Raw genomic sequence first — 12,633 nt, 5'->3', positions numbered from 1 at the left:
CACATCTGGATGTACAGCATGGACAGTCAGTCCTGACGTCCATGCTGTCTTCCCTACACCCCCGCCGGTACCAGAACGCCGGTACCGATCCGGGGATGCTGGTGAGCATCTGGGGTCACAGCTAGCGGTGACCCCAGATGCTCCGGACCATGGCCGGATTCAAGGGGGACAGAGGTAAGCAGCGGGGTCCCACGGTGGGTCCCCGCTGATCACATGGTCCTAAGTCCCCAGGCAGGGGGCTCCCTGGGGACTGGCTGCAGCGTGGAGCCAGGCGACCAACCTGCACTTCCACTACCCCCTGGGACAGCGGACCGCAGCAGAGCGGTAGCGCTGCGGCGTCCCAGGGGTTAAATGCATGCCAGGGGAGCGAGCCTTCCCTGTCTCATAGCGGGCGCCACCCACGCTGCACACAGCCCTCTCTGCATGCTGCCGACTGGTCCTGTGGCAGCGCTCCTCCCCCAGGCCAGCCTCCTCTCTGCTCCTCGGCGGCCATCTTCTCCAGAACGTATGGTGAACGCTGCTGGAAGCGCTGGACGGAAGCATCGCGGTCTGGGTCCCCCCGCATACCTCTCCTCCGCTGTGGCTCAGGTCTGTGTATGCAGCGCTGTGTCCTACCAGGCCCTGTGTCTGTGTAGTTGAGTGATCAGCGCTGTTAGTGCAGGAATTGTTATTTCTCTGCATTGTATGTGACTGTGCTAGCGCTGCCTGTAACTTTTCTTCTCTAAACTGTCAGCTTTATTACTGTCCCTGTTCTTCTGCTAAAGCCCTTGCGGTGCGGTGCTGCAGGGTGGTCTCTCGCCTATTTAATACTTAATTGGTGAGAGAGGTCACATACGTGGTGCCATCATGTCTGAAAGTGATTTTCCCCTCCGGCTACAGTGTACCACATGCAAAGTACCGTTAGCGGAGGGGGAGGGTAGCGCGGAGGGCCTTTGCCGGCAGTGTTTGTCCATGGCGCGGCCTATTACGGTTACAGCACCGGTACAGGAGCCGCCCTGGGCTTGTTTCGCTCAGGCGTTAACAGCTTTAGTGGGCCAGTTAGCTCCGCAGCCCGCGTTTACTCCGATGGGTTTGTCCCAGCAGTCTGTGGTGTCGTCACCCATGCAGGGGTTCCCACGACAATTGGTGGTACCCCACAGTCTCCCTATTTCCCCGCTCCCGGGTTCTCAGGAGCCAGCGTGGGTTAACTCCCTGACGAGTTCTGTACAGCACTTGTCGGATGTGTTGCAAGGGGAGTCTGTGATGCGGCCTCATAAAAGGCCGGTGGCGTCTCTGTCCGCTCCTTATGAGGATGACGAAGGGACGTCTGATGATGGGGAGATTCTGGATCCTTACGATCAGGAACCTCTCCATACTAAGAACGCTGATGCTAAGTCCAAAGTATATATTCCTGGACTTATTCGGGCGGTCCGCACAGCCTTGGTGATTGAGGACGAAGTTCCCCCAGCGGCTAAATCTAAGTATGCCTTTTTCAAAGATGTGAAGGGCGATGCCACAGTCTTTCCTCTTTCGGGTCAGTTGGTGGACCATTTAGAGGAGGCGTGGAAACAACCTGGCAAAAGATACCAGCCGCAGAGACGCCTGGCGGTGGCTTATCCGTTCGCGGATAATTATTTTGCTAAGTGGGAATCCCCTCCACAGGTGGATTCTCACGTGACCCGTCTTGTCCGTAGTGCCACATTGCCGATGCCATCCATGTCCTCCCTTAAGGATGCTACGGACCGCAAGGTAGAAATCTGCCTGAAGTCCGCTTATTCCCTTGCAGGGGGGGCAGCACGGCCGGCTATGGCCATTTGCTGGGTTGCCAGAGCGATGGAGCGCTGGGCGGATTCATTAGAGGCTTCTTTTGAATCCGACTGTCCGGCCGAACAGGCGGAGTTGATTGGCAATCTCCGTGATTCGGCCACCTACATCAACGAGGCGGCTCTAGACATTAGTACTCTGGTGTCTAGAATTTCTTCAGCAGCGGTAGCTGCTCGTCGCACCTTGTGGCTGCGATCCTGGAAGGCGGACGCAGATTCCAAGAAAGGTCTGGAAGCGTTGCCGTTTACCGGAGAAGTTCTCTTCGGTCCGGATCTGGATAAGATTGTGGCCACGCTGGCGGCAGCCAAATCTGCTTGTCTTCCGTCGGCCGCTGCTCCTTCTGGTTCGGGACCATCGTCCTTTCGGTCATCTAGGGCCCAGGGCAGGCCCAAACCACAGTCGTTTCCTCGACAGGCTGGCCCTAAGAAATCGGTCAAGCCCCGGAAACAGGCATGGAGTACCAGACGTCCGGCCCCCAAGCCAGATGACAAGCCTGCGGCCTGACGGTCCGGGTCTCCCCTTGGGGGATCCCAGGGTGGGAGGCCGCCTGCTGCAGTTCTCCCGGTGTTGGTCGTTCACTACGACAGACACTTGGGTTCTGGAGGTGGTCTCCCACGGGTACGCCCTCTCCTTCCGGCACAGACCCCCGGCTCGATTCTTCACCACGGGTCTACCATCAGACCGGAACAAGGCTACGGAGCTGCGGAAGGTATTGCACACTATGCTCCAGGCTGGAGTTATAGTGTCTGTTCCATTCTCCCAGAGGGGCCAGGGTTTCTATTTAAATCTATTTTTGATACAGAAACCCAATGGGTCATATCGTCCGATTCTCAACCTCAAAGCACTCAACAAGTCTTTGCGGGTCCCGAAGTTTCGGATGGAGACCCTACGGTCCATCATTCTGGCGCTGGAACCTGGGGACTACATGGTGTCATTGGACATACAGGACGCTTACCTGCATGTCCCTATTCTTTTGCGCCATCAAGAGTTCCTTCGGTTTGCAATCCGCAGCGACCACTTCCAGTTTCGGGCGTTACCTTTTGGCCTGGCGACAGCACCGCGTGTTTTCACCAAGGTGATGGCGGTCATGGCGGCTTCTCTGCGGCTGCAAGGAGTCCGCATATTGCCGTACTTGGACGACCTGTTATTGGTGGCAGGATCTCCAGAGCTCCTGTTACACCACTTGGACCTGACCATTGCACGGCTGCAACGGCACGGCTGGCTAATCAACTGGCAGAAGTCCACTCTAATCCCGTCTCGGAGGATTCTGCATCTTGGAGCCTTATTGGACTCGGGACAGCAAAGGATCTTCGTGACGGAGGACAAGATCTCTGCTTTACAGTCTAGGGTGCGCAGTTGTCTGCACAGCCGCCGGGTGTCCTTACACACGGCGATGAGGTTACTGGGCTCCATGGTGTTGGTGTTCGACATGGTGGAATACGCCCAGTTTCACTCCAGACCTCTGCAGCACCTGATCCTGTCCAAGTGGAACGGGCTGCCTCAGTCTCTGAAGTTCCAGACGATTGTGCTCACCCCGGAGGTTCGCCTGTCCCTTGCGTGGTGGTTAAACACGACCCACCTCAACAAGGGATGTCCGTTCTGGGTTCCAAATTGGGTCCTGTTGACAACGGACGCCAGTCTTCGGGGCTGGGGAGCAGTTTCGGGTCCACACTTGTTCCAGGGCAGGTGGACGCCGACAGAAGCGGAGTTTCCAATAAATATCTTGGAACTCCGTGCGGTCTTCAATGCTCTCCTGCAGGCACAGCGTTTTCTCCAGGGTCACCCGGTGCAGATCCAGTCGGACAATGCTACCACAGTGGCCTACATAAACAGGCAAGGAGGAACTCGCAGTCGGGCAGCTCTCGTAGAGGTCTCTCGGATCCTGGTTTGGGCGGAGCGCAATCTTCCGGCCATATCAGCGGTCTTCATCCCGGGAGTGCTAAATTGGGAGGCGGACTTTCTAAGTCGCCAGGACGTTCATCCAGGGGAATGGTCCCTGCACCCGGACGTTTTTCAACTACTGGTGGACAGGTGGGGTCTTCCAGAAATCGACCTCATGGCGTCCGGCACAACAACAAGTTGCCGGTGTACGGGTCTCGCACAGGAGACGAAGGGGCGTCTCTGGTGGATGCTCTGTCCGTCCGGTGGACGTTCAGGTTCGCATACCTGTTCCCTCCGGTCTCCCTTCTTCCATGGGTAATCCGGAAATTCAAACAGGAAGGAGGGACGCTCCTGTTGATAGCTCCCGCGTGGCCCAGACGGCACTGGTTCTCAGACCTTCAGGGTCTGTCCGTGGACAGTCCTCTGCGGTTGCCGCTACGACCGGACCTTCTGTCTCAGGGTCCTTGTCTTCACCCGGACCTGACTCGGCTGTCTTTGATGGCGTGGCTATTGAGACGGCCATGCTGAGGTCCCGGGGGTTTTCCAGCTCTGTGGTGCGTACCATGTTACGAGCTCGGAAACCGTCTTCCGCGAGGATATACCATCGCGTGTGGCATACGTTCTTCCAGTGGTGTCGACCGAGAGGCTATGCACCGCGGGAGTTTCGTCTGTCTCGGATTCTCGCCTTCCTGCAAGCGGGACTAGATCATGGGCTTCGCCTTGCTTCTTTGAAGGTACAGGTTTCGGCCCTATCTGTCTGGTTTCACCGTAGGATTGCTACAATCCCGGATGTGCGCACCTTTATGCAAGGTGTTCTCCGTATTCAGCCGCCCTTTGTTCCACCTGTGGCGCCTTGGGATTTGGCTGTGGTCCTGAGGGCTCTCCAAGGACCGCCGTTTGAACCACTGGGCTCAGTGGATATTAAATGGCTAACAGCTAAGACTGTTTTCCTTCTGGCCATTGCTTCGGCCAGACGTGTTTCTGAGTTAGGGGCTCTTTTTTGTAGACCCCCTTTCTTGGTTTTTCATGGGAACAGGGCAGTGCTCCGCACTCGGCCCGAGTTTCTTCCCAAAGTTGTTTCCCAGTTTCATGTTAACGAGGAAATAGTTGTTCCGGCCTTTAACTCACCGGGTCTTTCCGTGGGTGAGGCCTCTTTGGATGTTGTGCGGGCCTTAAGGACTTATGTTGACCGCACTTCTTCGTTTAGGAAGTCGGACGCTTTGTTTGTCCTCTATGGCTTCCGTAAAAAGGGTTGGCCTGCTTCAAAGCAAACTTTGGCAGCCTGGATCCGTATGGCTATTTCTGAAGCTTATCTTCATGAAGGCCTACCGGTCCCTCCTTCTCTGAAGGCTCATTCCACTAGGTCTGTGGGTCCTTCGTGGGCAGCTCGACGTGGTGCCTCGGCAGTTCAGATCTGCAAGGCTGCTACGTGGTCTTCTGTCCATACCTTCGTGAGGTATTACAGGTTTGACACCTTCGCCTCTCAGGATGCTTCCTTCGGGCGGCGGATTTTCCTTTCTGCACAGGAGCGTCCCCACCCTTAAAGGATACTGCTTTGGGACATCCCCAAGGTATCCTGTGGATACCCTATGGACCCTGAAGTAGAAAATATGAGATATGGTAAGAACTTACCCTTGTTATCTCTATTTCTACGAAGTCCATAGGGTTCCACAGGACTCCCGCCCTGTCGCACCTGTGCTGCAGATGGGCTTTGCTCTGGCCACCGGTTTTCCGTCTCCCTCTGGTGAGAATGTGATTCTTGTATGTGTCCAGATCTTTGTTCTCTCTCTTCCTTCTCCTCCTCTGGCCTATGGCTTGGTAACTAACTGAGGTGCCTTGGCCCGGGGGCGGGGTATAGGAGGGGGACCTAGTGCATCCTGGGAGGCTGAAAGCTTAACTCTTTGGTGCCCTGCGACTGACGTCACACCTATACCCCAAGGTATCCTGTGGAACCCTATGGACTTCGTAGAAATAGAGATAACAAGGGTAAGTTCTTACCATATCTCATATTTTTATAATAAAAGGTCACAAACTGAAGAAATAGAAAGACAAGAAAAAAAAAGGAAAAAGCAGTCCTCCCTTTTTCCAGAAATACTCTCTTCTCCTCAATCTTAATCCCAATGTACATACATTGTGTTGATTAATTAGTCTATTTTCCTGGATAAGACTTCAGCATAAAGAACCTAGCCATAATTATTAAATGGGAATAGTCCAGCATTAATTCCACCCAAATCTCAAACTCACAAAGCGGAGTTTATATTTCCCAAAAAAAAAAACAGCTTTATTTTAGTGTTCCATAAAAGTTCTTTAAAAAAATACAATGTCTCTTAAAATAAACACGAGTGCAAAGGAGAGAAACAATTTAACCAGGGAGCTCACCAGACCCACGGAGGCAAATAGACGCTGTGTTGGTATATTTCCTTAGCAGTTTCTCACTCACGTGCTGATGTACCTCGATGTTTCTTGAGGATTCTTTTCCTCCCCCACAGCTACCGTTCCTTTGTTGGGTTCCCGGCTATCCCGTGCTTGGTTACACTGGCTGACTAGCAGATTCACCGGGAGCGTGTCTCCGTTTTTATTATTTTGAGAGTTTAGCAATCAATCCCCTTCCGAATCTTCTACATTTCTGCGATATTCGGCATATATTTCCTCTCATTCATATTGCGTCATTCCTAAAGTCAGCCAGCTCACTCGGCTTGATAGAACAGAATAAAATTCTTTGAAGCATATAGCGGATCCTCTTGCTGCCACCGCGTTTCAATCCAATAATGGATCTTTGTCAAGGAGCCTCAGTTTTTGACCTTTTATTATAAAAGGGATTTTGGTATCAATTTCTAGTGGAAACGGAAGAGGATTTTATTATTTTTTTTTAGTCTATATATTGTTTGCGATTGTGTGTATAGTTATTTAAAAGAAGCTGAACTATTCATCAACAGCGCTCTCATATTACAAATCAACATTGTTGATTTAATATAGTACATATACTGTAGGATTTCTCAGGCTACATGAAATTCTGCAGGTAATATCCTGCGGTTTTAATGTAATTGTGCGTAATTAAAGCAAGGCATTGATAATATGACACACTCCGGGAAAAGGAACCTGGATGTTAACAATGCTATGTCCTTGGCTGCTTCCAAACCACACATTTTCCCATTGCCAGTCCATCGTTTTCAGGTGGAGCAGCAAGCCTCTGTCTACACAGCTCTTCCTTCCTAAAATATGTAAATCCAGGTCTGATCCCCTGAGCCTTGCTGGAATACAAGATAAACCTAGCTATACAATAGCTGAGCAGTTGTAAGCTTGAGCTGTCTGAGTAAGCTTCACTTGTACTCCAGACAATTACCCCAGGCACATTCCTGTCACGTGTAACTCACAGGATCTACCAAACTAACTGTTGGCCCCCCAGCGGCTTCTCAGCCTCATTTGCAGAGATATAATGCTTGTTTTCTTAAAAAGGTATTATATTATTAGCACCAACAAGGATTTCGAATGACGTCGGAATCAAACATTTTAACATTATTCTGATGCTTCCCAAAGGTTCAGTGATCTTCTGTGACTAGACCACCCACATCTCATGTCTCTGCAGCTGATACCTAACTAAACACCCCAACAACCTCTCACAATTAATATGAAGGACCTTTTAAAGACTGAAAGCTTTCCACAGTATTTTAACAGCGGGTGTGGTTGGTTGACGGTTGTGCAAATATGCATGGTAAAATGAAACGTATTTGGAGATTTTTAAAAGTGGGCATTAATGTGAGAGCTGTAATTAAAATGATAGGTGTTGAACAAACACTTCATACCTCTCATAAAATGTAAACACTTTCCTTTTGTCAGGAACCTGGAGAAGATTATTTCTTTTCTATTGTTGGAAACACAGGATACATAAAATTCTATGTGTGTTCTGTATTTGCACACTGCTGCATCTGTCGTACTTCTCCCACCCACTGTATACATCCTGGAGTTAATTAGTTGGATCTCTATGTCAGATTTTTCTGTCCGGACTGTCAATCAGACCAACAAGTGATTGCAGTTGGTGCTGCCATAGGATGGAACAAAAAATGTGAACTAAAAGAGCACCCTAAAGGGAATCTGTATGAGATGCTGGCGTTCGGGATCCTGGCTGTTATAATCCCAATGCCGGCATCTTGAAAGGGTAAAACATGCTGACGCTTGATGGTCGGTATGCTAACCCTCCCCCTCTCCCTACCCTAACCCCCCTCTTTGGTGCCTGACCCTAACCTCCTTCTCCACGGTGCCTAACCCTAACCCTCCCCCTTAGTGCCTAACCCTCCCCCTAGGGCCTAATCCCACACCCTAAATTTACCCCCCCAACACCCCGATACTTACCGTCGGTATCCTGGCGGTGCGGATGACGACGGCGGGCTTCTGACCGGCATCGGTAATAGGAGTATCGGCATCCAGACCACCAGGATGCTGAACGCATACCCTCTAAAGTATTCTGCAAATGTTGCACATTTGAGTAACATTTATAATTAATTTTAAATGTTTTATTGAATCTTAATAAATTTTAGTTACAATTTTGGGGTTTATTTAACAGGATAAAGTAACACTTTAATCTGAGATAAGCCATGGTGATTCTCGTACTACATGTTGACACCCCAGTTATAGAACATTGCTTTATCCCTTAATGACGAGACTTTTACGTTGGCGATTACAAAATATATATATGCATATACAGTTATTAATCTTTGTACATAAACTAGCAAGTGCAACTCTCTCTAATTCCTATAGCTCAACTATTCATATCTTCAAAAACTACTGCATATGTTTCATAAGAGTTCTGTATATCACCTCATAAAAATGTATGAGAAATGTCCCAAATGGAATTTATGATTCCAGACCTGTGAAGTGATTTGTGCTACCAAAAAAAAAAATGTTGAACAAAGAGAACAAATCACATTTTTCCTGTAGCACAATTGTACCGTAGAATATATTATACCTTGAAATAATTTTAGCTTGCCAATTTATCTTTCAAAAATCCACTTAAGGGAGTGCTATATATATATATATATATATGTGTGTATGTATATATATATATATATATATATATGTGTGTGTATATATGTGTATATATAAATAAACAGAAGCAGGCCTGGTGTTAAGAAGGGGCACTCTTCCTTTGTAGAGTATACTGTGGGTGCCCTCCGCGGAAATAGAATAAACATCATACAGATGGCGGTGGCACTCCCAAGTAATTAGTCACTAAGACCGGGTCATCAGACCTCAATAATGTTTAATTTCAACGTTTCAGTCCTCGCAGACCTTCTCCTGACAAAGGTCCGCAAGGACTGAAACGTTGAAATTAAACATTATTGAGGTCTGATGAGTCGGTCTTAGTGACTAATTACTTGGAGTGCCACCGCCATCTGTTTGATATATATATATATATATGAGAGAGAGAGAGAGAGAGAGAGAGAGAGAGGGAGAGAGAGGGAGGGAGGGAGGGATGGATGGATGGATGGATGAGAATTTTTTATTTTTTTCTATTATGAGTGGAGATAGCCAGTGCCTTCAAGTGGTATACACAATAAAGTGCAATGTGAAAAATAAATTATAAAAGAGAGAGTTTGCTTATCTTACGCCTTTTTCTTCAGACCATAACTTGGTTCATGCTATAGGTATCCTAAGGAAGGGAAAAAAAACCACAATAAAATAAAACCATTGTGCGTACTTTCATAAAGTATGTCTTTATACCTTCAATTTCAATCTCTTGTGCTTTCAAAGGTGTTCGCTATAAGGTAATTTCGTATTGTCCTCTACACCCAGAAAGCAGAGAAACTTTTTTATCAAAATACATCTTTAATAACACATTATAAAAAAGAAAAAACAGACAGGATGGATCTCAGCTCACATTAGTTAGCAGAAAACGTACATCCAGTATAAAATAAATAAGCTTTTCTGTCCATTAATGGGATCGGGATGTTATCAGGGTGAGAAGTCCTTTTCCTCCCAATACGACACGTTTCGTCTATGATGTAGACTTCATCAAGGGATAGTTGTACAGCCATGGCCAAAAGATTTGAGAATGATACAAGTATTGGTTTTCACAAAGTCTGCTGCTTAAGTTTTTATGATGGCAATTTACATATACTCCAGAATGTCATGAAGAGCGATCAGATGAATTGCAATGTCCCTCTTTGCCATGACAATGAACTAAATCCCAAAAACAACATTTCCACTGCATTTCAGCCCTGCCACAAAAGGACCAGCTGACATCATGTCAGTGATTCTCTCGTTAACACAGGTGAGAGTGTTGATGAGGACAAGGCTGGAGATCACTCTGTCATGCTGATTGATTTAGAATAACAGGCTGGAAGCTTTAAAAGGAGGGTGGAGCTTCAAATCATTGTTCTTTCTCTGTTAACCATTGTTATCTGCAAGGAAACATTGCAGTCATCATTGCTTTACACAAAAAGGGCTTCACAGGCAAGGATATTGCTGCTAGTAAGATTTCACCTAAATCAACCATTTATCAAATCATCAAGAACTTCGAGAGAGGTTCAATAGTAGTGAAGAAGGCTTCAAGTAGGCGCCCAAGAACGTCCAGCAAGCCCCAGGACCGTTCCTAAAGTTGATTCAGCTGCGGGATCGGGGCACCACCAGTGCAGAGCTTGATCAGGAATGGCAGCAGGCAGGTGTGAGTGCATCTTCACGCACAGTGAGGCAAAGACTGGTGTTAAGCAGGGCAGCAAAGAAGCCACTTCTCTCCAGGAAAAACATCAGGGACACACTGATATTTTGCAAAAGGTACTGGGATTGGACTGCTGAGGACTGGGGTAAAGTTATTTTCTCTGATGAATCCCCTTTCAGAATGTTTGGGGCATCTGGAAAAATGCTTTTCCGGAGAAGGAAAGGTGAGCGCTACCATCAGTCCTGTGTCATGCCAACAGTAAAGCATCCTGACACCATTCATTTGTGGGGTTGCTTCTCAGCCAATGGAGTGGGCTCACTCACAGTTTTGCCTACGAACACAGCCATGAATTAAGAATGGGTACTAAAACATCCTCCAAGAGCAACTTCTCCCAACCATCCAAGAACAGTTTGTTGATGAACAATGCCTTTTCCAGCATGATGGAACACCTTGCCATAAGGCAATAGTGATAACTAAGTGGCTCAGGGAACAAAACAATGAAATTTTGGGTCAATGCCAGGAAACTCCCCAGACCGTAATCCCATTGAGAACTTGTGGTCAATCCTCAAGAGGCGGGTGGACAAACAAAAACCTAAAAAAGCATTGATTAGGTAAGAATGGGCGGCCATCAGTCAGTATGTGGCCCAGAAGTTGATTGACAGCATGCCAAGGTGAATTGCAAAGGTCTTGAAAAAGAAGGGTCAACACTGCAAATTTTTACTGTAGCACAATTGTACCGTAAAATATTATTATACCTTGAAAACATTTTAGCTTGTCAATTTACCTTTAATCCAGGACTGCAGGCTTGTAAGTGTGATCAGAATTGAAGATGGCTAAACATTCTGCCATACATGCATATGTCCCCTATATTGCTGTATGCAGCCGAATGAGCTTGAAACCAAAGTATTTTCACACATGGGCAAAACTCTGTGGCAAATTACCTCTTTATGCTTCTACTTCTAGTCATTTGCTGACCACACTAGCAAAAGTACTGTGCAACCTGAGTGCCATATATGTCCAATTAATCTGCCCATGTATGGCTAAAGTATAAAAAGCCATGTATAACAATATTAATGAAACTTGCGCTCCAAATCAACCGTGCTGCAGTAATCGCAAGGGTAATCACAAACACCCTATATCAAAGTCAAATATAACACAGTACTTGCGGTTACTTGCGCTCTTCTGTGGTAGGTATCAATCTTATAGCAGATAAAAATCTTGCACTAATCCTATGATTTGTCCTCCTTATTTTTGTTTAAATGCAAAAATTCTGTAGAGAAGACACTCCATTCTTATGGACCATTTATAATTTCTTCGGTACTCAAAGTTCCTCTTTCCTGGCTGGTCCAGCAGCCCGCTATTTACGGCGTTGAACGCCCTACCAAGCAGCTACGTTCAACTCTGTAAATAGTGGGCTGCTGGACTGGCCAGGAAAGAGGGACTTTGAGTACCGAGGAAATTATAAATGGTCCAGAAGAAGGGAGTGTCTTCTCTGCCAAATTTTTGCATTTAAACAGAAATAAGGAGGACAACTCATAGGATTAGTGCAAGACTTTATCTGCTGTAAGATTGATACCTACCACAGAAGAGCGCAAGTACTGTGTTATATAAAAAGCCATGTGACAACATCTATGTGGCTGATATGAAGCCAGTACAACTGAATGGTCAATATCAGACTGGCCTACTGGGGAAATCCTCTGCGTGAGTGCCCAACCTCTCCTCTAGGGGTCAGGTTGAAAACTGTGCACTGAAACTCTATTAGAGGGTTAGTTACCTGGTGGGGCAGGACTTCTGATAAACATGGGTCCTTGGTTCTCTTAGATAACCAATCTTGTAGTTTCTATATAAGTGTCTGTGGTGGCTGGCCACACCCTCTAAAAATGGGCCTACTACTGAATTCACCCCGGTGGGCCCTTCATGCACCAGTCCGACACTGCTTATCACAGAGCGAGACACACAGTAATTCCTAATAATAATAATTTATAAAAAACAAACAAGGATTTCAGTGTTCACAGAATGCTGCCCAATATTTGAATAAGTACAACATGACAGATAATATTGCTTTAAGTTAGGTGTTTAGCTGTTCGTTGTCTACTGAGAACATTTTGTACTGCATTCCATGCTGTCATTTATGGTAAATTCCACTTTGCAAGTTGTCATTCATAAGATTTTTATTGCACATTAGGTGACTCCTGTCCAATGTGAGATTCTTGTATTCCACATTGTACACTCTAATTTTATGAGCTTGGAAGGCGTTCTGTTTACTATTTCCTCTTATAGAAGGACAGATTATA

The 12,633-nt window shown here is 47.2% G+C and overlaps 1 protein-coding gene across 3 annotated transcripts in view; it reads left to right on the top strand.

The window, feature by feature from the left end:
* Positions 1-12,633, top strand: part of TXNRD2 (thioredoxin reductase 2) — a 187,325-nt gene that overhangs the window by 59,907 nt on the left and 114,785 nt on the right. The window lies entirely within an intron of this gene.

The sequence above is a fragment of the Taudactylus pleione genome, unplaced genomic scaffold (assembly GCF_031769625.1).
Source record: "Taudactylus pleione unplaced genomic scaffold, aTauple2 ptg000191l, whole genome shotgun sequence".
NCBI lineage: Eukaryota > Metazoa > Chordata > Amphibia > Anura > Myobatrachidae > Taudactylus > Taudactylus pleione.
The sequence above is the reverse complement of the archived record's forward strand: the minus strand, read 5'-3'. Positions and strand labels throughout refer to the sequence as shown.